The 26,654-nt window shown below is 40.6% G+C and overlaps 1 pseudogene; it reads left to right on the top strand.

Annotated features, from left to right (window-relative positions):
• The first annotated feature begins 2,783 nt into the window (after positions 1 to 2,783).
• On the top strand, positions 2,784 to 26,205 carry LOC124087129 (DNA polymerase epsilon subunit 3-like; annotated as a pseudogene).
• Positions 26,206 to 26,654: the final 449 nt, after the last annotated feature.

The following is a 26,654-nucleotide window of genomic DNA, read 5'->3' as shown; positions in this document are numbered from 1 at the left end:
GCAATTGAACTTGTTGATTAATGAAAGAAAAAGAGGGGTCGAGGATAAATCTCAGGTTCCTGGATGATGATGACACCTGTTGAGAAAGAAAATACAAGAGAAGAAACAATTTGAGACAATTTGAGATAAAAAAGATGAAAGAGTGCATTTGTATTGTTCCATTTATATGAAATACCAAAACAGGAAAAACTGATCTTTGTGGAATAATATCATAAAAGTGGTTTCATCTTGGGGGGTGGGTGGCAGTATTGACTGTAAAAGAATATGAGAGGATTTTCTGTGCTGATGGATATGTATCTGAACAGGGTTATGGGTTACTTGGATGCATGCATTCATCAACCCAGTGAATGTCAAGTCAAGAGACAATTGGTAAAACGTGAGCATGTATTGAATAGAACTGCTAAAATTTCTGATTTTGATTATTGTGCTGTGATTATGTAAGAAATGTTCTTGTTGTTAGAAAATACAGAGTGAGGTGTTCGGTCCTAAAGGAGCATATGCTTTAACTTACCCTCCAGTGGTTCAGAGAACAAAGACCACACACAAATTGGGAAAGAGAGACGATGGGGAGGGGGAAAAGGAGGGAAGAGGAAGAAAGCAAGACAAAATACAAACAGTTGGGGTATGGGGCATAGGGGAATTGTAAATCATTGCAACTTCTTGGTGAAGTTTGAATGTAAACTTTTCTGTAAAGTTTATATATAAATAAAATAAGTCTAAACCAAGACTGGAAAGAAAAGGGAGGTGACAAATTCCCAGGAATTTAGAGATGGAGAAACAGAATATGGAAGTAATTGAATTGACTGAGTTACTTCTAGGTCTCTAATTGAAAACTAGATGGTGGTGATGTTACAAATGGGAGCAGGTCCACGTGGGGCAATGAGGGAGGAGCTAGTGGGTGAGATAGTGAGATCATTCAGCTCGGTGTTGTTTTTTATCGCCAGTGTGACACCTGGGTGGAGCTCTATACAGGCAGATGAATGAATTGTATGTCTGCACAGTAACTCAGTAACTCCTGAAGGGGGCGAGGGGGAGTCTCCAAGTCACGTGTTCATTTTATTTCATTTACTATGGCCTGACTTCAGTCACTTCAGGTCACAGTCCTGAGGGTCTTTTGTTCTCCTGGGCCTGTAGCTCCACTTTTTGAAATCAGAAAGAGTCTATGGAAGATAAGGATTTGATGGGTGGAGAGAGCAGGAATGGGTGCTAGTTCCTTTGACTGCTTCAGACTGGGAAACTATTCACAGGACAGACAAATATGCCCTCTTCTAGCACGGTCACTGCTGGAGACCTCTCCATCTCCTGCTACCCACCTCCTACCCCAAAACAAGAGAAATAACAGCCTGAGAGTCCACCAAGAGCTTTTGACCAGTGATAGAACATTAGTTTGAATCCTGTGCACTTCAACAAACCTCACAGAGCTCTACTTGTCTGGTCTGATAAAGGCTTTAACTCTCACAATCCATGCCCAATTCCCTCTCAGTGGGCCCTGCTTAGTTGTTAAATTAGCCTCAGCTCTCCACACGGACCAGCATTGTCTGTAACTCAGCATTTAGCCGGTTTTTACTATGTGCCAGACACAAAGGCTCTTTTTAATTGTTTTCCAATTCTGGGTCAGGCCCAGAGCTTGGCAACCCACTCCAGCTGCTTTTAACAAGCATTATGAAATATTCAGGTGGGCAGAAATTGTACAAAGAATAATATTGAGTTCCTATGTGTATTAGTTTTATATTATTGCATGACAAAACACTACAAACATAGCAATTTAAAACCATGCTCATTTACTAGCTCACAATTCTATAGGCAAGACATAAAGGCCCAATGTAGCAGGGTCTCTGACCAGGGTCCTACAATACTCAGACCCAGGGAGAGTCCAGACCGATGATTCATCTCATCTGTGGTTTGGTTCCTTTTCCAGGATAATTCAGGTTATTTATAGAATTTAGACCCTTATGGTTGAGGACCAAGTTCTCTTTGCTGGTTGTCAACTGGGACCAGCCTCAGCTCACAGAGCCACTCTTGGTTCCCTGCTACATGGTCTCTTCCATCTTCAAGTCAGTGGAGGGGAAAAAATCCCCCTCATGTCAAACCCCTCCTATGCTTCAAATCTCATTCCCCTTATAAAATGCTGAGCTGATTGTTTTAAACCCATCTAGAATAATCTTAAGGCCCATCTTGAAGTCAACTGGTTTGGAACTTTAACTATATCTGCAAAATCCTTTCACAACAGAAGCTCCATTAGTATTTAATTGAATAACTGGGAGGAGGTATGCAGGCACCATTTTTATGAGAGTTTGAGGACCCCCTTAGAATTCTGCCTACTACCCCATGCCCCTGCCTTTTAGCAAGAAAAAAATATTCTATTGAATTGATGCCTTCCCGTCTACTGCCGTACCACTCTGAACGCGCCCAATCTCGTCTGAAATGATGCCCCTGCACACCATCGCCTTTGCCATTTAACTTAATGTGGTGTTTATCATTTCTTTATGCTTTCCTTACATATATACATATCCCTTCTGGATGTATAGTTGTTTAGCATCTATAGCTTTCTGTATGTGTTCGGCAACTGTTTCACTATTTTTCCTCAGCTTTATATTCATGAGATTCATCTATGTTGATCTATATAGCTTTAGCTCTCTTATCTTAGCTGATCTATGGTATTTCATTATATGACTACATACTGAGTCATTCATTCTCCTGAATGAATGAAAATGTGAATTGTTCTCAGCTTGTGAATACAAATGTTTCTGATATGAACATTTCTATATCTGCTTCTTATGCCTATGCAAGCAGATGCCCAGGAGAAGAGCTTCTTGGTCATAGGGTATGTATGTCCTCAACTTTACTAGAACTCACCAAATGGTTCTCAGAAGAAGTTGCACCATTTTACAAACCCATTCCAGCTACTACTTGCTAGTAATATAAATGATCAACTTATTGTGCCTTCATTATGCACCAGGTACTCTTACATGTATTATTGTATTCCATTATCACAAACTTATGAGTGAGGTATGATTATTGTCCCTAATAAACAAATATGAAAACTGAGACTTAGGAGAAGTATCTTTTCCAAAGTCAGAAAATTCATGACAGTACCCCGGTTCAAATCAATCAACCCAATTCCAGAGGAAATGTTCTTGATAACTATACAACAGTGATCTCCCGTTCCCCTTTCAGAAGAAAGCAGGATGCAAAGGGGAGGCAGATAGTGGAGAGAAAGTAAACTCAGATAGACATGAGTCCCTCTCACCTACCATGGTTTTCTCAACCAGACGTCCCTGAGACTACATTCCTCAGACTCTATCTGAGTCAGTTGAGATTAAATGGAGATGTCTTGCACTGAGCCAGGCCTTCTAGGTAGAGGATGTTGCCCTCAACACCAGCCTGTGGGAAATAGCTCCAAGAGATAAGCTACCTTGGGCACTGAGCCCCTAATCGGAGCAGCAGATGGCCCTGGTTCTAAACTGTTTCTTTGCAGCTATATCACAGTCTGGCTACGGGTGAGTCACTTCCCAGAGCATTTTGGTTTCCCATCTGTAAAATGCAGTGACAATTCTAAACCTGTGCATCATGAGGGGAGAGTCCGGAAACAGGAGACACAACTTCAGATTCAGCCTGACACCAAGAAGAAGAAGGGCACTAATTCTGTTCTTCTGGTGAGAAGTATTTGCTACTGTGTCGAGTCACAGATTTTGCCTTGGCTCTACCTGAGCCTAATTTCTCTCCAGGGCTGAGCTCCATAAAATGCCTGGCCTACATAAAGGGTGGCTGAGTTTACAATGTTTCATCATAGTAGCCTGTAGGGGTATGCATGATTCGAATATATACCTCAGCAAAATAAAAAAAAAAAATGAGCATGTTGTCACCTTTGGGGTCTCTGTCCCAGGGTCAAAGCTGTAAAAATATTGGTCATGTTTATCAAATTTTGTCTGATATAAAAGTGATATATGCACATTTTAAAAAATTAAATGTTCAAAACCTATAAAGTGGGTAGTAAAAATAACCCATAAACAACTGTTAATATTCTGGTGTATTTCCTTCCAATCTCTCTATATGTAAATAAGATAATGGGATCGCATTATGTGAATCCAATTTTACATCTTATTTTTTATACTTTATGCTATACTGTGGGCATTTTCCAAGGTCATTAAATAGTCTTCAGAAACATGATTTGTAATAGTTTCATAAAATTTCCTCCTATGAGCACAATATAATTTATTTAACCTTCCTCCATTTGAGGACTTTATGTAGGTTGTTTCCTATTTTTTTTTCCTCTTATAAATCATAGTGTACTTAGGGTTTTTTGTATGAATTTATGATTATTTTGTTAGGAAATATTCCTAGAAGTGAAATTACTGGGTCAAAGTTGGCAGATTTTAAGGGGCAAATAGCAGAAAATTAAACTCAAACTTGGATGGCTACCAGCCACAAACAGGGCTATCAATGTTCTCAGCCACATCCAGAGTGAGAGAAGGTATTTGATTCAGATTTCCAAGCAAGAGTCTTGGAATTCACCCTTATTAGAATATACACCCTGTACCCATGCACCAATCAAACACTGTGGACCAGCGCTTCAGATGTTCCAACTAGTTTTAAGCCAATCAGAGACATCCAGGAAGGTAGGGAGGGGATCAACTTCCCCAGTTGCAAATAAATGGTTTCTTGGAGAAGGATGATATCCAAACAAAGACCTGAACTGTATTAAGAAGGAGAAAGGCAGAAATGAGGGTTGAATAGACACCAGTAAATACTCATTCAAGGATGAACTTTTTAAAGGGGTTTGACATGAATGTACAAATTACTTCCCATAATGGTCGCACCAATCTAAAACCAGGAATGTGCTAGAAGGTCTGTTCAACTGTGCCCTCGCCAACATTGATTATTTTATTTTAAAACATTTTTAACTTACTCAAATTTTATTGGATGGGCTCAAATAACTTGCATCTTGATTTAAATTTAACTTTCCTAATTACTATATGCTCTTGGCCATTTAGGATTTCAGAACTTCTAACATAAAATGTAGATTACAAATATTCTAAAGAACTCCAAACTTTAGGTTGATCTAACCCCTTCCTGACAACTGAGAAACAAAGAATGTAATATTTGGGGCCCTGTTTCTATCAGTGAGAGGAGCCTAGACTTAATTCAGCCCTTAACTGCATGTTCCTTTAGTGGGCTCCATAGCACCCAGAACGTACTTTGTGCTTCTGGAAAGAAAATTCCCTCCTAGACCCAGCCCTAACTCTTCTTTATCCTCAGATTCACATTGGGGTTGGCTCCAAGTGAAAGGGGTATAGAGCTGAACCTATTTCCAGTCACAGTTCTGGCTTTCACTCAAGCAGGAAAGACAAGTCGTGCTTCCAAGTCACTGTACTCCTGAGCTCTGAGATTCTCTGTCATACCCACTCCTTGGGGAGTAAACGTCTTAAAGAGCCATCTCAGAATCTGAGACAGGACCAGTACTTATGCTATTGTGTGACTACTTGCAGGGTCAGTTCTATAGCCAGGTCAGTCTCTCTAGACCTGGCCCTCATGCCCCTAGTTTATTTCCATCCCCTTCCCTGGGCCCACCACTGATATCTCACCCTGCATCTCCACCATGGCTGACCAATACCACTAATAACATGGAAGTCTAGCCCTTCACTATAAACTACTGCTTGGAACCTTTTGAAAGCCTCTACTGCTAAGCTTCCTCCTTCCTAGGGGCTGGCATTAGGAAATAGAAAAAGTTATATATCATTAAAAGGCAGAAATGGACTCAAGATTTTACCTTTCAGGAAATGCTCAAGTAAGAGTCAGCAGGAAGGGAGACCTCATCAAATAAGTTGTGGGATAAATTATAATATATTCCTTTCTCAGTTCAGTCCTAGGCTGCTCAGACTTTCAAATAGGAGAAAGGAGTTCATAGCTACTTTTCTAGATAAGTCTGCCAGGATGCTAGTTCAACATGCTGAACATCTTAGAGTAGTAGCTCCTTAATGCATAGAATACTGTGGATCACCTGCATTTTTCAGCAAAATGTGCCAGCCTTGGTCTAGTTGCTGGGAATATTAAATGAATCAGATTATGGCCTCTGCCCCAAGAGTAGAAAGGTTCCGACAACCAGAATGCATGCAAAAAAATAGTATCCAGGCTATGATAGCCACTAATTCATCTCAGGCACAAAGAAAGAAGGGTTCAAACTAACTCCCTAGAAGCACCCTCAAATTGAGTTTTTAAAAGTATATAAGGCTTCTCCAAGTACACAAAATTGCATGAGATGTGCTAAGCATGAATAAAAGCTGGAAAGAAGCTAGAAGACATAGAATATTCTGGAATATTCAAAAGAACTATAGGTAATTCAGCATTGCTAGGTCATGAGAAAGAGGGGGATGGAGTTGCAGAAATTGATCAGGCCTGCAAAAGGGTTTTTAATGTTTATACAGTGGACTAGAAAGGAAAGGACATGGATGTTTATTTCAGATGTCCATATGGAGATTAAATGCAGTGCCAAACTGAAGGCAAGTAGGAGATGACTGTCATGATCCAACTATAAGATAGAAGAGGGAAAGCATATGAGGGATGGTAAAAATTAGAACACACCAGCCTTGGTTGCCAATTAGATATGGAGTCCAGGGAATAATAAGCTATAAAGTAAGGACACTAACTCAGCCATTCATACATTCATTTAGGTATTCTTTCTCTAATGAGTACAGCATTTGTTAGCTACTAGTTAGGCACAAAGGATATAAGATAGTCATGAACCCTGTCTTTATGGAAACTTAGAGAAAATTAAACTAGTGATAGCAATGTAAAGAATTGGTGTTATAATAATAAGGAAAGTACATAGAAACTGAAGGTGATGAATCTTGTCTAGGGACAAACTCACTGAAAGAGTGAGTTTTACACTGATATAGGGAGGATGCATTGAAGTTAGCCAAGGAAAAGAAAGGATGGAGAACAAAATGTCCTACATAGAAGAAAATAATTCATGAATACCCAGAGTAGAAGAAAATGGCATATCTGGACATTGAAAATGGATAAATATGGCTGGAGTATAGAGAAAGAGACAGGATGTGAGGTTACAGACGAGGCTACATTCAGAAAACAAATGCTAGGTAAGTCACGTTGCAATTCAACCTGACCCTAAGGCTGAGGAAGCAGGCTGTAGAGTTTAAAACATAGTGTAAGTTCTTTCAATTCTGCAATGTGGTTTCTCAGATGAGTGGCACTCTCAGATATGCATTTGGAAAATATTCTGTCTTATGAAAAATGGTTTGAAGAACAGCAAGAATTGAGATAGACCCAATAGGAAGTCAATGCATACTCCAGGAGATCAGAACCAAATTAAGGGGAGTCAGCTAGAAGGACCTGGTAGTGAGGATCAGTAAGTTATAAAACATTCACGGAAAAGCCATAAATTGGCTATAATTTTATGTTTAGAAATGCTTTCCCAAGCAGAAGTCTATGTGACTGGAAGTAATGCTTTGATAAATCTCTATGATCATGGAGCCATCTCCCGGCCTCAAGCATCCTCTGCAAACCTTACCAAAGGACATAAGCTAACTTACAGCAGATAAATTGTTTTATCTGTGATTAGACACTTAGGTTGAGTCCCTCACTTGACTATTATGAATAGTGCTACAATAAACTTGAGATTGCAGACATCTTTTTGACAAAGTGATTTAAAAATTTGGGGGTAAATATCTAGAAGTAGAATCAATAGGTCATATGATATTTTTATTGTTTGAAAAAAAACTCCATATAGTTTCCCCTAATATTTACACTGATTTACATTCTCACTAATAGTGTAATGGGTTTCCTTCTCTCCACATCCTCACCAACACTTGTTATCTTCCATTTTTTTTTAAACATAGCCAATATGACAAGTGTGAGATGATATCTCATTGTGGTTATAATTTGCATTTCCCTGATGATTAGTGATATCAACCATTAACAAAAGAATGGATAAAGAAAATGTGATATATATGCACAATGGAATACTAATAAGCCTTAAAAGAAAAAGAGATTTTGCATTTGCAAAACATGAATGCAATCGGAGAACAGCATATTAACTGAAATAAGCCAGGCACAGATAGACAAACATTGCATGTTCTTACCAATAATGAAATCTAAAATAATCAAACTGAAGGAAGCAGAGAGTAGAATAGTGTTTACCCTAGGTGGGTGCCGATGGAAGATGGGAAGATAGATGATGGTCAGAGAGAGGATATACAGCTATAGTTAGGAGGAATAAGCTTTCTTTTTCTTTGAGATACATTGCACAGCACATAAAATATAGTCAATAATAATGTACTGTACATTTCAAAATCATCAACAGTAAATTTCTAATAACAACAATAATTATTTGAGGTGATGGATATATCCATTAGTTGATTTAATTATTCCACATCATATTCATGAATCATACCATCACTTGTACCTCATATATATATTTATATATGTGTGTGTGTATCTGTTAATTTACAAATCAAAATTAAAAGTTAGAAAAATAAAAATAAAAAGCAAGACAAGTAAATAATTTCATAAGGAAATATACAAGTGTGATAATTTGACATATATAATATGTTTGTGTATGTATAGACATATGTATGTGTCATGTATATATTATTATATACACACAATGTGTACTGATCAAATCAGAGTAATTAGCATTTCTCTCTGCTTAAATATATATCCTTTTTGTGTGTGTTAGAAATCTATGGGTGCTTCTAGTTCTTTATAAAATACGTACAATAAATTATTTTGAACTATCAGCACCCTCTTGTGCTGTGGGAAACGGAATTTACTACTCCTCTCTAGCTGTATTTGGGTACCATTAACTACCCCTTCTCCTCCCAGCCTGTAGGCTAACTCTTTTATACTCTCTGAAGTCAACTCTCTTGGCTTTAGTGCTCCTTCCATGGGTGTTGCTTTTTTGCAATTTCTCTCTAAATAAATGATGAATACAGTTAAATGATGTTTTGAAAGTATACCAAAACAAAACAAGATACATACCAAAAAAACCAAGCCAACTTGGAGAACCCACACATCTAACATTCCCCTCAGATGCCAGTCAGTGTTAATCTGGACTGTGGCATTGGAATAGAGAAGTAGATGGAGACAGACAAGGTCTAGTTAGGTGGTGGCATTATTAGGATTGGGTGATTGGTGGGTGTGATGTTAGAATATGAAATTATGAAAGGCTTCCTGCATTTCTGATCTTGCTAGCTGGTGGAATTTGGGATAATAGAAGAGAAAAGTCTGATTTGCAGAGTGGGAAGGAATAGAAGATTTTAGGTGTGTCTACTGCAAGTGTTTGCATTATATAAAGATGGAATTATATTTTGAATAAGAAATGGAATTCTGAGCCTAGAGTTGAAAACACTTCCTGGGCTAGAAATAGAGATCAGAAAATCATCAGTAAGGAAATGAATGGAAAAAAACTCAGAAAGAAAGAATGTCAAAGGGCTAAGAACAAAAACTGGGAGAGAACAGCATTCAAAGGACAGGTAGGGGCAAAGGAAGCAGAGAATGAATGGAAAATGAGCCGCCCAAGAGATGAGGGCAAAACCAGATGAATGTGAAGTCCTAAAAGCCAAGGAAAGAAGATAGGAAAGGGGCAATGGTCAATAGATCTCAATTTGTAAAGTCAGAGAGGGAGAAAAAATGATCCAGAGGAGTTTCTTGAAATGATATAAGCATTTCACAACAGTGAAGCTTATTTTATAGAAAGCAAATAGACCTCTTTAATTCTGGTTGCCGTCTGGCCCTTCCTCCTTCACCAGTAGAGCCAACTAATAAGTCAGAATAAACATCCAAAACTCAACCACCCATGGCCCAGTTGTGATGGGAAGGAAGATTAGGTCTTAAGAAGGAGAGACTTGATTTCCCACCAAGAGCACCCAGGGGTGTCTGAAGATAACTGTTAAAGAGGTAGCCTTATAAATAGGAGAGCTTCCTTTCCCTTGCTCAGAGTCCTGGTTACATCATCTTCTTTTCTATCCTGGGGACCCCATGGTAGTCCCAGACATGTCTCTGTGCCCTCCCCCAGCCATTCTACCATCCCTCACTGTCTCCTTCAATGCCTCTTCTTCTAGGGTTTCCAGTATTTCCAAACTTACCAATGCTCAACATTGCATACCAACAAGAACCGTCTAGTGAATCAAAGAATCAGGAAAATAACTCTAAATAATTCCAGTCCTGTGAGGTGAAGAAAATTAGAGTTTGTGATGAGGAGGCCCTAGCTGAGCTGCCCTCACTGCCCTGCAAGAGACAAAGTGCTAATTGCAGTAATAAGTCCTGCTGAGATCCTGCAGGGTGAACATAGCTGACTTCCCACCCTGATGAGACTTCTCTCCCTGCCTCACTCCCCAGGAGGAAGAGGGGTAGAAATCCTGGGTGATGCTCCACCCCTGAAACTTGGCTTATAGCCCACAACCTCTTGGGACTGTGCAGAAGCATAATGGCTCACCTCAGTGGGCTAAATGGGAATGAAACAAAGCCCATTACCTTACTCAAGCTTGGGAAAGGACACTGGGAATAAGACTACGGTAGAGACTCTCTTGGGTAAGGAGCTTCCTTGTACTAATCTAATCACAAAAACAAGACATGGAAAGGGGTCTTCTCTCTATTCTACCTGTAATGTAAATGGATTCATTGAATGAGTTCCATTATTGTTCTTGAGTTCTCTCAGATTTCGGTGATTCATGGTCCCAAGGGTACATCACTAAACATCAGGTTTAATCACAAAACATTAGCAGGTATAGCATTTAAAACTACTACCAGTTCCTAGTCTGCAAACTGGGTAGTTATAGGATTGTCTCTTACATGCATTGTCATGGAAACCAGCATGCAGCCTGAGAGTAATCCTGGCAAAATTCCCAAGCATCTGGTGGGCAGAGGATGTTTGGATCTGTATGAAACCGGTTTGCTGTGCAGTCTGAACGTGATGGGGTGTATGCGTAAAATAATTGTGTTTTTTCCAGTCATTGCTTCCAGCTATGCTCTGTAGAACCACCCTTTCCTACAGAGCACATCCTTTGATAAAATTTTGGTAGATTCTATAACTTTTTGGTCATGTTTGGCTCTTAAAGTTCAGCTCAAGTGAAAGTTTCAGTCATCAATGGACTTAAATCACACCTCCTTCCCCTCCCACCTGCAAAGCTTTGAGCTTCATAGAAGCTTCCTGAAGCTGAGGTAACAAGGTGCAACAAATTGGGTGGCTGAGAGCAATAGAAAATTATTGTCTCAACAATCTGGAGGCTGAAAGCCCCAAATCAGGGCTGTGATCCTTCTAAAAGCTCTCTTGCCTTTTCCAGTTCATGGCCCCAACTAGGTTACAGCAGCATCTCTCCATCGTCACCTGGCGTTCTCTCTATGTCTGTCCACTCGTCTTTCCTCTGTATATCTATGTCCAAATTTCCCCTTTCATTAGGAAATACATGGTCACATTGGATTGGGACCTACCCTAATGACCTCATTTTAATGTCATTGCCTCTGTGAGATTCTATTTCCAAATAAGGTCACTTTCTGAGGTACATAAGCATATCTTTTTGAAGACACATTTTAAGCCCTAACCAGCTGGGACCTGGGACTCTGCTTGGTCTCTGAGCCACCTCTCCTGCCCTCGTCCTGACTCCTCTGGTGCTGTTGAAGTGGGGAGAAGGCAGGGGGAGGGGTCCATGGCTGGCTACTGCTGCAGTCCTCTCTCTGATGACTTCTCTGCTTCCCTAGCTTACACAGACTGGCCCCGGAAGCCCTCCAGGCATCAGTCCTCCAACTGTGGGCAGTGTCTCCTGGGGCCCAGGTGTGAGCTCTCATGTCCTAGGAGCCTCCCTGCAGCACAACTCTTGATGTAAACAATTCACCTCCAATTTGACCTCTTCTGCCCCTCAGTCCTCCACCTCTCAGACTGTGAACTAGAGTTCACCCCAGCCTCCTGGGGAGAGGTCCTCGCCCTAGCCCTTGGTAGGCCTTGTACCAGGCACCAATCTCACAGCAATAAAAAATATTCCCTTTGACACACACACACACACACACACACACACACACATCTCATACTAACATATCACTGAGACAAGCCCACAGCAAGCAGGTTAATGTCTTGGACAGTGCGGAAGTTTCCTAAGTTGATATCAACTCAGTTATTGGCATTGTCTACAGGGCAAACAGTCCTTGCCTTTACTCCTTCTTTTCCTAAGGCTTATGATGAGTTCTGAACATCATTTCCATGCACCAAGAATTTCTCAAGGAGATTGTTGAAGAAATAGTGGTCACGATTTGCCTACCAGGGGAAGGCATTAGAAAGGGATTACATAGAGTGATGGCTACCACTTGTGGATCAAGTTCTTGTGCCTCGTACCATGCTAAATGTTTTCATAACTCTTAGCTAAGTTCTGCCTCAAGCCCTCTGAGATAGGAATTGTCACTACCCCTGTTTAATAGGAAACTTCTTAGCGCAGTTAAGGTCACACCTGAGATCAAGCTGCTACTGAGATCTGCAGCGGGCTGCTCAACACAGACCAACTGCAAGTTCACACACACCACCACGGAATCCTGCTCACCTCGGGCACTGTCCTGGATCATTTCCCAAAATACACATCCCACAGAATGTTCAAGTCATTTAGCGTCTTTTGTTCACTGCACTTTAGCCTCCACACCTCACTGTTGCTGACCTTTAAGGAATCTGCCTTGGCCTCCATCTGTACTGAACTGTTCTGCTAGTGAACTCGGAGCCTGAAGTGAGAATTCACCAATATTTTAGGTTTAAATAAGGGTGCAAGGGACAGGGAACTTAAAAAAAGACACACAGACAGGGATGGGAAAAAAAAAATGTTCCCCTCAGTAGAAACCAAAGAGAGGGAAAAGGGAGAGAGAAATTATCACATTAATTCTCTTTATTGATCAAAGGTCAATTTGAGATATTCAGGATAAGAAAGAAATTTATGATGTAACAAAATTCATGTGCAGTTATAATTAGCTCTGGCAGTATTCTTGTTGTGTTCAAAGCGTCTTTGAACATGAATATTGGGGGAGGCAATGGGATGGAAAACAGAGAGCAGGAAGCCAATAGAAGGTAAGAAAGAAAGAAAGGGAGTCCAGATTGAGGCCAAGTAGGAGGGGGAGTTTTTGTTGAAGTTCCTCTGGCATTTTCTCAGCAGAGCCCGTCGAGGGAAGACAACCATCATCCAAGGCCCCAGCAATGCTTAAAAGAAGTGCCTGACCACAACATGAGGTTATTTATAAATGGATGAAAACAAACAGTAGAGAATACAGCAAGGGACAATTGGCAGAGTGAACGATAGGGGACTCAAGTCCCTGGTTTCTGTTGCTGATGTCTTTGGATAAAAAAGATACTCACGATTCTCAATAAGCAATGACCCCACTTGCTCTTCTGAGGAAGAGAGAGGAAGCACACTGTCCCCGTGGGTGGAAAGAAGGCTGGGACCATCACAGGAAACACTCACACTCCCATCTCTTCTCCACTCATCACTCGCGGCTGGCGGCGCCCTATCCCCTGGCACACACAGGCTGCTGTTCACTGGAGGTCCACCACATCATCTGCCACGGAGATGCAGCAGATGTCATCGATGGAGTTTGGGCCCTAAAAGAGTGATCCATGGGTGATTAGCATCAAAACTCCAAGAAATGGAAGATTTAGTCAGGTACTTGGTACAAAGAGAGAAATTTGACACAGAGGTGTGGATAGCTGTATCCAGAGGAAAGAAAAGGTCTAAAACCCCTAATACCTTCATCTCTAGAAATGGCCACTCTATTTTCCAATCTCTTGGTCATCTTTTTTGACTTGATCCTGAAAAATTCTTCCTGCTTTATGGAAATCACATATACTCACAAAGGCCTCCATTAGTTTATTTGTATACAAATCTAATTTAACAATTAGAAGATTAACAATTAATCTTCTAATTGTTAAATCACAGCACAGTGCCACAGAAATATTGTGTCACAAGAGAACCTGTGGTTTGCTTAACACACCCAACATTTTTCAACCATACACACCAATGTCAATGATAGTCACATAAGCCACAGATATTGGGGGACCTGCCATGGGCTGGGAATTACCTTCCAGTTTCCAAGTAAGTTAGCTTTCAGGTAAGTTTCCCTGCTTTCTCACTCAGGGAACCATACTTAAATGCAGTCAGTAAATTAAAAAGTATTATTTTGGAGAAATTTGATGTTCTTGATTCATTACTATAACAGGGGAAATCATTTATAAACTTCCAAATTTTTAGACTTTATTAGTAGCAACACTCTTCTTAATAAACACCAGGGTTGAAACTCTTTAACAGATCCAATTTTCTACCAGCTTTAGGGAATCTTTTTGTGTGATATTCATAACACGGTCATCCAGTTTTGGGTCAAAACTTCCCAAGACCAGAGGATTGGTTGCTTGACGAGGCCCTTGTTTTAGTCAGCTCTTTCGCTGCTGTTGACTAAAAGATCTAACCAGAACAAATATAGAGGAGGAAAAGTTTACTTGAGGGCTCACAGTTTCAGAGGTCTTAGTCCATAGAACGCAGGCTCCATTCCTCAGGGCTCAAGGTGAGGCCGAACATCATGGCAGGAAAGTGTGGCAGAGGATCATCACATGATGATCAGAAAGAAGAGAAAGAGAGAGTCCACTGGCCAGATACAAATATATACCCAAAGCCACCCCCAATTCCCACCTCCTCCAGCCACACCCTACCACTTGGGTTACCACTCAGTTAATTCAGGGGATTAATTCACTGATTGGGTTAAGATTCTCACAACCCAACCATTTCTCCTCTGAACCTTCTTGCACTATTTCACACGTGAGCTTTTGGGGGACACCTTACATCCAAACCATAACAACCTTCCAAGGGCTTTTTTTTCCATCACCCCAACCTCGAACTCTGCAAAGCAGCCCCCACCTCACTATTGAAGAGTGACAGATTGTGCCCTCTACAATCTGCATCCCTCCTCCTGAGCCTTGCTCTGAGCTTAAATCTTAGGTTTGCCTTTGCCCTCTAAACATTTTTGTAGGGAAAAAAATCCCTCCTTTACCTTGAATTCTATGCACCTAAATTGAAGTTTTCCTTCCCTTTCCATACAGCTGAAATCTGAAGTTCCCCCTCCTGATTCCTGAACTCCTCTCTATGATATTGTCTGTTGTTTCTGGAAGATATTGAAATTGCTAAAATTGCTAAAATTGCTTACTTAGCATTACCTCACTTTACACTTAAGAAATTTGAAGCCAGGGGCCCTATATTATTTTTTACATGATAGTAGAGTGTATTTCGACACATTATATGTACATGGAGTATAACTTAGGATCCCATTCTTGTGGTTGTATATTATGTGGAGTTTCACTGGTTGCATATTCATATATGAAATAGGAAAGATATGTCTGATTCATTCTGTTGTCTTTCCTACTCCCCCTCCCTTCCCTTCATTCCTTTTGGTATAATCCAGTGAAATCCTATTCTCTCCCATTCCTTATTGTGTGTTAGCATACACATATCAGAAAGAACATTTGGCCTTTAGATTTGGGGGATTGGCTTATTTCACTTAGCACAATAGTCTCCAGTTCCATCCATTTACTGGCAAATGCCATTAATTTTACTTTTTTATGGCTGAGTAATATTCCATTGTGTATATATGTGTATGTGTGTATATGTGTATATATATATATATATATATATATATAATTTTTAAACTATTCATCTGTTGAAGGGCACCTATAGGTGGGTTCCATAGCTTAGCTATTGTGAACTGAGCCACTATAAACATTGATATGGCGGTCACCATAGTATGTTGATTTTAAGTCCTTTGCATATAAATCAAGGAGTAGAATAACTGGGTCAAATGGTGGTTCCATTCCAAGTTTCTGAGAAATCTTCATACTGCTTTCCAGGGTGGTTTCACCAATTTGCAGTCCCATCAGCAATGTGTGAGTGTACCTTTTTCCCCACACCCTCACCAACATTTATTATTACTTACATTCCTGATAATTGCCGTTCTGACTGGAGTGAGGTGGAATCTCAGTGTAGTTTTCATTTGCATTTCTCCAATTGCTAGAGATGTTGAATATTCATTCATATATTTGGTGACCATTTATATTTCTTCTGTGAAGCATCTGTTCAGTTCCTTTGCAGGGCCCCTATGTTACTAATCTTTGCATCTTTGGATAGGCCCACATCTGGCCAATCACAGGTGCTCGGTACATGAGTGTGCAGGCGTCACTGAATCCTCCTGAAATCCAGGTTTGAAACATTCAAGACGCATGTCTGATCCACCTCTAAGCATCATGCCCCTAAGCAAAATCTTCAGTGGCTTTTAATGGTGTGGAGGGGATGTGTAAGCTCAGCAGCTAGCTTTGATCACCTTCATAGTCCAGTCTTAATGCTCCTCCCAGCTTTGCTCCTAACACTTCGTCTTCTGACTTTTCATCTGCTCTAACCAGCCTGGCTCACTCATTTTCCTCTGACAGACTTTCCCACCCTGCCTCTGCAGGTAGGTCATTCTCCACTCTCCCTCCCTGGTAATGTGCCCCATCATCCTCCATCACCTTCTTACCCATCCTTCAAACTGCAGTTTCAGTCCTCTATCTTCTGAGGAGTCTTTCCAACCCACCTATTTGAACTCTGATGTTTTTGTGGTCTATATCATTCATTGTGTAACTAAACCCACAACGCCCCGTGACATCTCCTATGCTGCCATTGTCTCGGTGGCTATTTATCTCTCATAATGTTATTTAACCTCTCACTGATTTATGTCCTGTCTCTACAAGTAGATCACGAACTTGCCAAGGGCAAAGACCCTGTCTTATAATTCTTTGTATCCCCCATAGTATTTAGTGTCATATCTTATGCACAGTAGGCACTCAATAAATATGTTGATTTATTCTCCCCCATCTTTCAAAGTCCAGTTAAATTTCACCTCATTCACATTCCTTTCCCTTAAGACGCCAGCACACATTTATTCTCCTCCTTTAAGTTCAATCGTACTTAGTGTCTATCCTGTTCATTGCATGCATTAAGAGGTATAATCGTATCTTGTGTATAAAATGTGTTCATCTAACTAAATAGTCTGCTTCTTGAGAACAGAGCCCATGGGCTTGGGACTTTTCTATATTCTTTTTTTTCCTGGGGCTAGGCACTGCATAAGCTCTCAGTAAATATTTTTTTTTCACTGTGATCTAAAATAGCTTTTAAATTCCAGTTCTATGTACTCTAACAGGATATAAATTTAAAAAGATGCCCCAATAAGGCTCCAATTGAATATGTATACAACTGTTATCACAGCTTGCTACACTTAATTTGTAAGTAGGAACCAACAGTAGAGCATATAATTTCCTTGTCTGGGTTTCTGCTGTGATGAAGACATATCAAGTCATTTGCCTGGGATCTACTTGAAGAGTTAGAAACAGACCTAAACAAAAGCTCACAATCATAGAATGCATTGTGAAGGCTCCTCTCTCAAGCTGGGGTTGGCTCAAAGAGCCCGTTACCTTCTGGGAGTTGCTCCTTGAAACACTGCATATTCAAATAGTCACTAGGATAACTGATGGGAAGATGCCTCATCCCAAAACCCTTTGCCTTTTATTGGATAACAGATTTGTTTATTGATTCATTCACTACAGACACTGTGTTAGCACTGATGATACAAAAGTCAACAGAGTAGAAATGCCCTGGCCCTATATAGGAAGAGAACAGCTAAACAAATAATCACAAGCAAATAATGGAAAAAAATAACTGAAAAAATTTCTATGTGAATACAGTCTTAGTCTGTTCAGGCTGACTGGGTAACTTATAAAAAAATAGAAATTTAGTGTCCACAGTTCTGGAGGCTGGGATGTTTCAAGATCAAGGCAACAGTCAAGTGTCTAGTGAGGTTCTTCACCATTTCCTTGTTCATAGATGGTATCTTCTGGCTGTGCCTTCCTAAGGTAGAAGAGACAAATGAGCTTTTTAGGGTCCTTTTATAGGGCACTAATCTTATTCAAGAAGGCAGAACCCTCATAATCTAATCACTTCCCAAAGGCCCTCATCTTTTAATACTATCACACTAAAGATTAGGTTTCTATATGAATTTGGAGGGAGGGGAACACAAATATTTAGACCATAGCAGACAGTAGGGATGGATTCTCAAGAAAGCTCATGTAAACTAAGGCTTGAAGGATGAAAAGAACTTAGTCAAGGCAGAGCCAGGTAAATAGTGTTCTAAGGCATTGCATGTGCAAAGGCCGTGAAGTAGATTTGAAGAACTTAAGGAAGGGCAGTATGGCTAAGAGATAGTAAATAAAGTGGCTTTCATGAAGAAGATCCATTTAAGACACTGGAGACATGATAATTTTTAATCCTTGCTGAGTGCCAGACTCCAAGCGTCTCCTGACTGTGTTCTTGGAGATTTGACCCTTAGATCAGATCACCCTGGATTATGGCTGATCATGGGGCACAAGAAAGACACTGTGCTGTGGGACAGAGACCAAATTAACTTCTCAGTTCTACAGCCACACCGCTGCAAGTCTTTGAACCATTATTTCACCTGTCTGAGCCCATTCTGCTGTCTGCAGGCTTTCACCCATATATTTGTTCTTTCATTCAACTCAACAACTGCATACCAACCACTGCTTCATGCCAAAGCATATTCTAGATACAATGGATACGTAGTGAGAAACACACAGGACAGAATCCCTGGCCTCATGGGGTGTCCATACCAGGGGGATCAGTCACACTTTATTTTTGCTGGGAAAGTTAACCAGCAGGGAGACTGTGTCTAGGTGTACACAGCAGAGCTTTCCTTTAACCTCTTGAGTGCAAGACAGACCATTTGGTCTTTTGTAGATGTTATTTCACTTGGTCTTTAGGACAGCCCTGTGAAATAGGCATGATTTCCCCTTTTTAGAGTGTCCATCTGTCCTTCCTGCTCTGCCTCTCTGGCCTGTGCCTAGCATGGACTCAGGACACGGGGAAATGCTACTTCTTGAGCATTGGGGTGGGGGCAGACCCTGGGAAGTGCCTCCAGCCTTGGGCCTCTTCAAATTTTCTAGTGTGTTACGTAAACCTGCTCACCCTTTATATCAGCATGAGCACGGCTGGAATTCACTTAAAAGTTCTTAAAAAGGGGGTGAAAGTTGAGGTCATTATGAAATCATATCTAACTTCTGAATCACTTGTGTTTTCCAAAGTAAAGGGAGGGACGAGGTGAGGGAAGAGGATGGTTCCTTGTTTTCTGTGCCCCTGGAGGCTGTAGGTGTAGCTGGGTCAAGCAATGAACAGTGATTGAGTGGCCTGCAGAGAAGCAGGAGAGAGAGGAAGTAGGAGACCAAGAAAACTCAGCCAGTGAGTGGGAGCACCATGGGAAGCAGAGAGGGAGCAGAGATCCTGTTGAGGAGCAGGAAGATGAAACATTTGGGGACGAGACTTGGAGTTAGAAGATTTCATTGCCATGTCAAACCCTCCTCCATCACTATACAAAATCTCCTGGCTCTGCAATCCTTGTGGCATGGGTGGATTCACCGGGAGGGAAGGAAAAGGTACTGAATTCTGCTGACTAGGTTGAGAAAAAGTGAGCCTCCCCAGACAAGTGGAGTGAGGCCATCTGCTCACAGCCTGAGGCTCACAGCCTTCCCAGTCATGTGGGAGCCATTGCTGGGATCTTCCAGCTTCCACAGCCGAGTTCTTCCCACGCCAATGTGCTGTGTCCTTGGCAGAGATTCCAAAAATTTGGACCTTAAAATGTTTTGGGGGGGCTGGGGTTGTAGCTCAGTGGTAGAGCATTTACCTAGTACATGTGAGGCACAGGGTTCGATCCTCAGCACCATATAAAAATAAATAAATAAAATGAAGGTATTGTGTCCAACTATAACTAAAAAATATATTTTTTTTCCTGGGGTTTTATTTTTTCTTCACCAACCTGACCACCACTAAAATGAAACAAAAGAAAGTAAAAAAATAAACTGAGTGCTTCATGGGAACACAATGGGAGCTAGGTTAAACACCTGTGAAATCGTGTATACAAGAAAATATTCAGTTTAATTATAAATCGCAGGAGAGCGAGCAAATACAGCCTGCACTTGTCTTTCAGTTACATAAGGAGGGAAGCAGAAGTGGTCCTCCATGGGAGACTGTTCAGAGGCTTCAGGACATGCACCTCTGCTGTCAGAAAACAGAGGAGTGTATTTTCAGAGGTAGATTTTTAGTAATATAAATATTATTATTATTTATTTATTTAAATTTTAAACTTGGCTTTCCCTAAAATAATGCCTGAAGGCTGGGCAGTAAGAAAAACGAATCAAAACTTCTGCTGGGACAGGGCTTATGCATCATTTGTGTAGCAAATAGCTCACCTGAAGGAGCAGTTTCTTCAGTGGCTGGTTAACAGTCTCTCTTTTATTAAATTGCATACACATAGGCACAAGAAAGTATTGGAACTGGTAAGTTTTCTTGCCTATATCTGGCAAGTCTTTTAGCTGTAGGCTTCTTACCTGCCTCTATGTCAGTGCATATTAACTTTGCTCTGGACTGAAACCCATTGGACTCTGATCTTCCTAACCATAAAATGGCACAGAGGCACAGGCATGCAAAGTCAGGAGTGGGCTGGAAGATGGGGATTCAGGCACAGAATCTCCATCTCCAGGATTTCTCAGAGTTAGGTCCCTGGACTACCTGCATCAGAGAGATCCAAGATGCTGATTAAAATCATAGGCAGGTCCCTCACCCTATCCCACACTTAGGGAAGAACCTATAAGAAGTATATTCTTGAGGACCTACATTTTTCCACTTTCCACATGAGCCTTATGCCAAGTAAAGTATGAGAAACATACTCTAACATACCTGGGAACTCAGGTTTAAAAATTCCTGATTTAGGACAACCTAAGCACTTATTAAAATGCAGATTCATATTCAGAATCTGTGATGGAGTAGGTCTAAGATACCAGACAGAAATCTACATCTTATTCACTCAGGTGGGTTGAAGGTCAGTGGTGCAATGGATCACCAGTTAAACTATGGATCAGAAGATTCTAGGTATGGCTCCTGGCTGGCTCTCTTGGCTCATCTTACTCACTCTGGTGATTTGGATGTAGAGGTTCTAACATCACACTTGCAAAGACCTCTGGTGAAGGTGATTTTGGAGCTTCCTGCCTGTTTTTGTCTCGAATGTGGCATGTGCTTACCACTAGAGCTAACTCTCTAATACACAGGCTTCTCCCATCAAGCTTATTTACATAATTCCCCCAAGAAAAGTACCTTTAGCACCTGTCATTCTCTGATAGCCTAACCCAGTTGGGAGTAGTATTAATTTGAAAAATATTAGAAGTTTTGTCATGCCAGGTAATATAATTTCAAATGTATTTATAAATGTTAGGGTCCTCTACTACCTCAAGCCCTAATAGGGAACAACTGTGGGTATTTTCACAAGAGTTGAAAGATGGATAGCCCAGGTACTGAGTTTACAATTCCACCACTGCTAGATTTGAAGTCACTGAGAGTGTAGGCTATAATGTCTTTAGGTTTGTGTGGACAACTCTGATATAAGTTTTAAAGCATAATTGATGCTCATTAATTGTGATTTGATCCTCAGACTCCTTGAGCTTGGTGGACATCCACCCATGTCATTGATTTCCTTTTATAGGACCTTTCTAGAGAGCTGTGCACCTAGGTATGTCTGGGGTGGCAGAACTGGGTGACCAAAGCCTTATTCAGAGTAGACCATGTGCTATTCTTTCTATACCCATCCAGACAACATTTCAGTCACTGGTAATACAGAAGGGAGCTGATCGCAATGATTTAGTTCTCTTTCAACTTTCTTTCCTTTAAGGAGAGAAGGTTGTTGAAAGTGAAAAGAGATGAATGCTCCTACCTTGAAAAATACTTAGAGGCAAAGAAATGGTCTGGCAGGTTTGTGTGCTCCAAACTAAGCAGCTGGAAAGACTACCAGTGAATAGACAGTTTCAAAAAAGCAATTTGTCTCAAGAAAGTTTCCTTGGGAACTTAGTTTAAAATTGGCTTGGACAGGAACCCAGCCTCATTGATTAAACACTGGCTGAAAGACCATAGGGTAATGATAAATTGCCAACGATCCCATTTGAGGGTAAGTGTCTAATTGGTGCCACAGGGTTTGGAGTAAGACCTGTCTTTCTTCACAGCTTTATTAATGATCTGGAAATGGTTGGAAATGGTATATTCATGCTCAATTGGGAGCTAGTACAAGCAAGAGAACAGTAGAATACTAATACAAATAGACTAAACAAAGTGGCCCATAGCATTCAGCTTAGAAAGATACACTTTGATAATTTTTTAAAATAGGAAGACAAAGGGAAGCAGGAGTATTGAAAATAAAATGTTTAACAAATTTAACAAATCTAGAAATACTCAGATAGAGGGGTGAATGCACAAGCCTTTTGGAGTGTTGAATAGCCAGAGGAGGGATGATTGTTCAGTCCATGAAAGAGTGTGGAAAGAGGTCAAAGCCACTTTGTCCCCATATAATAGCAAAACTGGCCCTAGCAGGCCCATGCATTCTGAGTGTACCCCAGAAGTAGCAATATGATGATAGCTCTGTAGTTGGGGTGTAGGCTCCTGACACTCACAAATTAAGGGAAGGGTCTCAGGAGGAAATAATCAAGAATTAGAAGACGGGTACCTGGTTGGTAGTCAAGACACTCTGGCTGGAGCCAAAATGTCTCAGATGTCATGAGGAAAACAGGTCTAGACAATGATGCTCACACATCTGTCAGTGGCCATATAGATTCTCATGACTTCTCATGTTGATATTTCAATGCATAGGCTCAGGCCAAGAAATAAAACAACTTAAAATTTGTCATGAACAAATAAATACTACATCATAGGAATGTATTATTTATTTCCTCGTGAATCTGGTATAAGACAGTGGCGTGACAAGTTCTCAAATTCATTTGGAAAAAAATAAGATATCCAGAATAGCCAAAGCAAATCTGAGCCAAAAAATGTGATGCTGGTGGCACCACAATACCAGACCTCAAATTATACTACAGAGCTATAATTTAAAAAAAAAGCATGGTACTAGCACCAAAACAGACATGAAAACCAATGGAATAGAGTAAAAGAAAGAGACAAAACCACATAAATACAGTTATCTTATAGTAGACAAAGGTGCCAAAAACAGACATTGGAGAAAAGATAGACTTTTTAACAAATTGTACTGGGAAAACTGGAAATCCATATGTAGAAGAATGAAGCTTGACCTCCATCTCTCACTGCATAAAAGCCAACTCAAACTGGATGAAAGACCTAGGATTAGACCAGAAACTCTTGAACATGTCAGCAAAGGAACTGACTTCCTTAACAAGATTCCTATAAAACCAAAATTCAATAAATTGGATGGCAACAAATTAAAAAGCTTCTATACAGAAAAGGAGATGATTAAAAACATGAAGAGAGAACCTATAGAAGGGGAGAAGATCTTTGCCACCTGTTCCTCTGATAGGGCATTAATATCCAGAATATTTGAGGGATGCAAAAAACTTGACACCAAAAAAAATCCAAAATAATCCAATTAATACATGGGCAGAAGAACTTAAACAGAGACTTCTCAAAAGAAGAAATAGAAATGGCCAAAAAATACACAAAAATTTTCAACATCTCTAGCAATTAGGGAAATGCAAATCAAAACTACATTGAGACTTTATCTTATTCCAGTCAGAATAGAAACTATCAAGAATACAAATAATAATAAATGTTGGCAAGGATTTGGGCAAAAAGGTACACTCATACATTGTTGGGGGGACTGCAAATTAGTGCAGCAACTCTGAAAAGCAGTATGGTGACGCTTTAAAAAACTAGAAATGGAACCACCTCATAACCCAGTATAGATCCAAAATATCTAAAATCAGCATACTATAGGGATACAACTACATCAATGTTTATAGCACCACAATTCACAATAACCAAGCTATGGAACCAATGTTGGTGCTCTTCAATAGATGAATGGGAGAAAGAAAATGCAGTATATATACACAATGGAGTGTTTTTCAGCCATAAAGAATAATGAACTTATGACATTTTTCTGGTAAATGGATGAACTAGAGACTATCATGCTAAGTGAAATAAGTCAGACCCCCAAGTAGACATTTGAATGTCTACTATCTTTCTCTGACATGCAGAAGCTAGTTCAAAATAAAAGGGAAACAATTTGGTGTGGGGGGATGCAGAATCCATCAAAATAGAAGTCAGATTGGTGGACTAGATGAAGGTGTTTCAGGGGAGGGAGAAGAGTTGGGACAAGGGAAGAACAGTGGAATGAATCTGACCTAACTTTCCTGTGTACATATATGAATATACCACAGTGTATTTCACTTTCATGTATATCCACAAGATACTAAATTTAAAAAAATACAAGCAGAAAGATCAGTATAGTAGAGGGAAGAAAATAGGGGTAGGAAGGAAAGGAGAGAAAGGGGAAATACTGGAGACTGAATGAGAGCAAATTATATTCCATGCTTTCATAATTATGTCAAAATGAATCCTAATGTTGGGTATAACTAAAAATAACCAATAGGGGAAAAAATAGTGCTGGAATGAGAGTCAGGAGAATGGGTCCTTGAGTTTCTGTCTCTTTGCCACCAATGTGAACATGACCATAGGACCTTGGATATCCAAGACCCCTGGTTAAGAGAGCTGAGGAACCAATTCAATGGAGCAGCACCAATCTCTGCCTCTGCCCTTTTAGCCAAAAGTTTTCATCCTTTTTTGGGAAAGATCAGAATAAGAATGTTTTACTCCCTTATAAACAGCTAAAGGCCTTTAGTAAGAAGTACGTCAGGTACAATAGGAAGAGGCTGATGTATATTTAAATGGGTTCATTGTACCTGTAGCTTAGAAACTGAGGGCAGAAATGCCACAGGGAATATATATTAAATTGAATATTTTCCTCTCATGTCCACACAGAACCTCAGAAGGTGACCTTATTTGGAAATAGGGTCTTTGTAGATGGAATTGGTTAAAATGAGGTTATTCTGGATTAGCACAGGTTCTAATCCAATGATGGGTATCCTGCTCAGAAGAGAAAAACAGACATAGCCATAGAGGGAATACACTCTGAGAAGACAAGGGGCAGAAACTGGACTGTCAAGGCACCCACAGACCAAGGATTGCCAGCAACCCCGAGAAGCAAGAAGAAGCAGGGAGAGACTCTTTCCTATAGATGCTCCTGCTGACATCTTGATTTTGGACTTCTAGCGCCCAGAGAACTAGAGAGAGAACATCTTCTGGTTTTTAAGCAAGTCGATTTGTGACACTTTGTTATAGCCACCTTAGAAAACTAATAAAACAAGATATCTATTTTATCCCTATTAAAGGTAGAGAAGATCAAAGACAGTGAAGAAGCCTCCATCCACTATAACAAGAGGCCCTGGGGAAAGGCCCAAAGCAGAAACTTGGGTCGGCAGCTAAGAATGCTGGTTTGCACTGGCAACAAGAAAACTTGAGACATGAGGGAAGTTCTTCGTCTAAGATAGTTGTGTTAAAAGCAGAAGTAATATTTTATTAAACCCTAAATCAATAAATGCCAAATCAAGAAACACATAGTCTGATATAGATTTTCTTTAAATTTGGAAATTATTTAAATACAGTCTTGGGAGATACAAAAATTCAATTATACCATTTTCATTAAATATATGTATTTAATCTCCTTTGTCAAAATAGTAGTTATAATTAGCCCTTCGCAGCCCGAGAAAATCCAGGTGGAATCTGGATATCAGAAACCAATCTTTTGAGTGAGCTATGCAGGAAGTGGGGACTCAGTGGCTGCCTGAAAAGGAGGCCAGAGGCTGAAGAGGCACTAACCCCTGCAGCAGCAGAGGCAGAGGCCAGAGGACCTAAACCTGCCCCATGCGGTCACCACCAGATCATCAAGCAGGCCCAGAGACCATCTCCAAAGCTACCACTGTCACTGCTGGATGCCACATCCTGTGCCAACCACTCTGCAATGAAAGGGAAGCACAGGTGGCCCAATGCCAGTGATGTGCTCTTGGTCACAGAAGAGATGACGTTCCAGGGGCTCATTGCCCTCTCAAAAGCAGCTCTGGAAGCATGTAGGCAGGAAGGAAAGGCAAGAGGAAACTTCAGAGCAAAAGAAGAAGGACAAGACAGAAGGGGGAAATAAAACAGACCCAGAGGAGCAAGACGGGAGCAGGGATGAGGACGCTGAAGATGAAAAAGGCTAGGACAAGAACAGAACCAAGAGGAGGTCGTGGACAATTGAGTAGGGTGGGCAGACCTGCACCAGGGGCGCTCCCACACGGAGATGTGGCACCTCTTTGTACTTTATGTGAAGCTTTTCCCTGCTGGGCAGAGTTACCTCAAGCATAGATCCCTGAGAAGGTCAGAATAAAAACTCACTAGGATTATCACCAAAACCAGCTCTTCCCCAGACTTGGAGCATCTGAGGTGCCAGAATCTTCTCTTGCTTGATCAGTCTGAAGGTTGTGACTTTTGCGTAAGGGATTCTGAACAGCTAATGACATTAGTCAATTTGATATCTCTTGTTTACTTACATGTATGACCAGGGAGACTTTACATGTATGGCCAAGTCTCCTGGCCCCTCCCCCCAAAAGTAGTAATTTCTAGGCTGCCTGTCATGTTTCATATCACAGAGGCAGTGCAGGCTGAGGAAGAACTGGAGCTTTGATCATAGGCAGCCTATGTTTGGTT

The sequence above is a fragment of the Marmota monax genome, unplaced genomic scaffold (genome assembly GCF_021218885.2).
Source record: "Marmota monax isolate L192 unplaced genomic scaffold, Marmota_monax_Labrador192_F-V1.1 WCK01_AAM20220418_F8-fsc00012, whole genome shotgun sequence".
NCBI classification, from domain to species: domain Eukaryota; kingdom Metazoa; phylum Chordata; class Mammalia; order Rodentia; family Sciuridae; genus Marmota; species Marmota monax.
The sequence above is the reverse complement of the archived record's forward strand: the minus strand, read 5'-3'. Positions and strand labels throughout refer to the sequence as shown.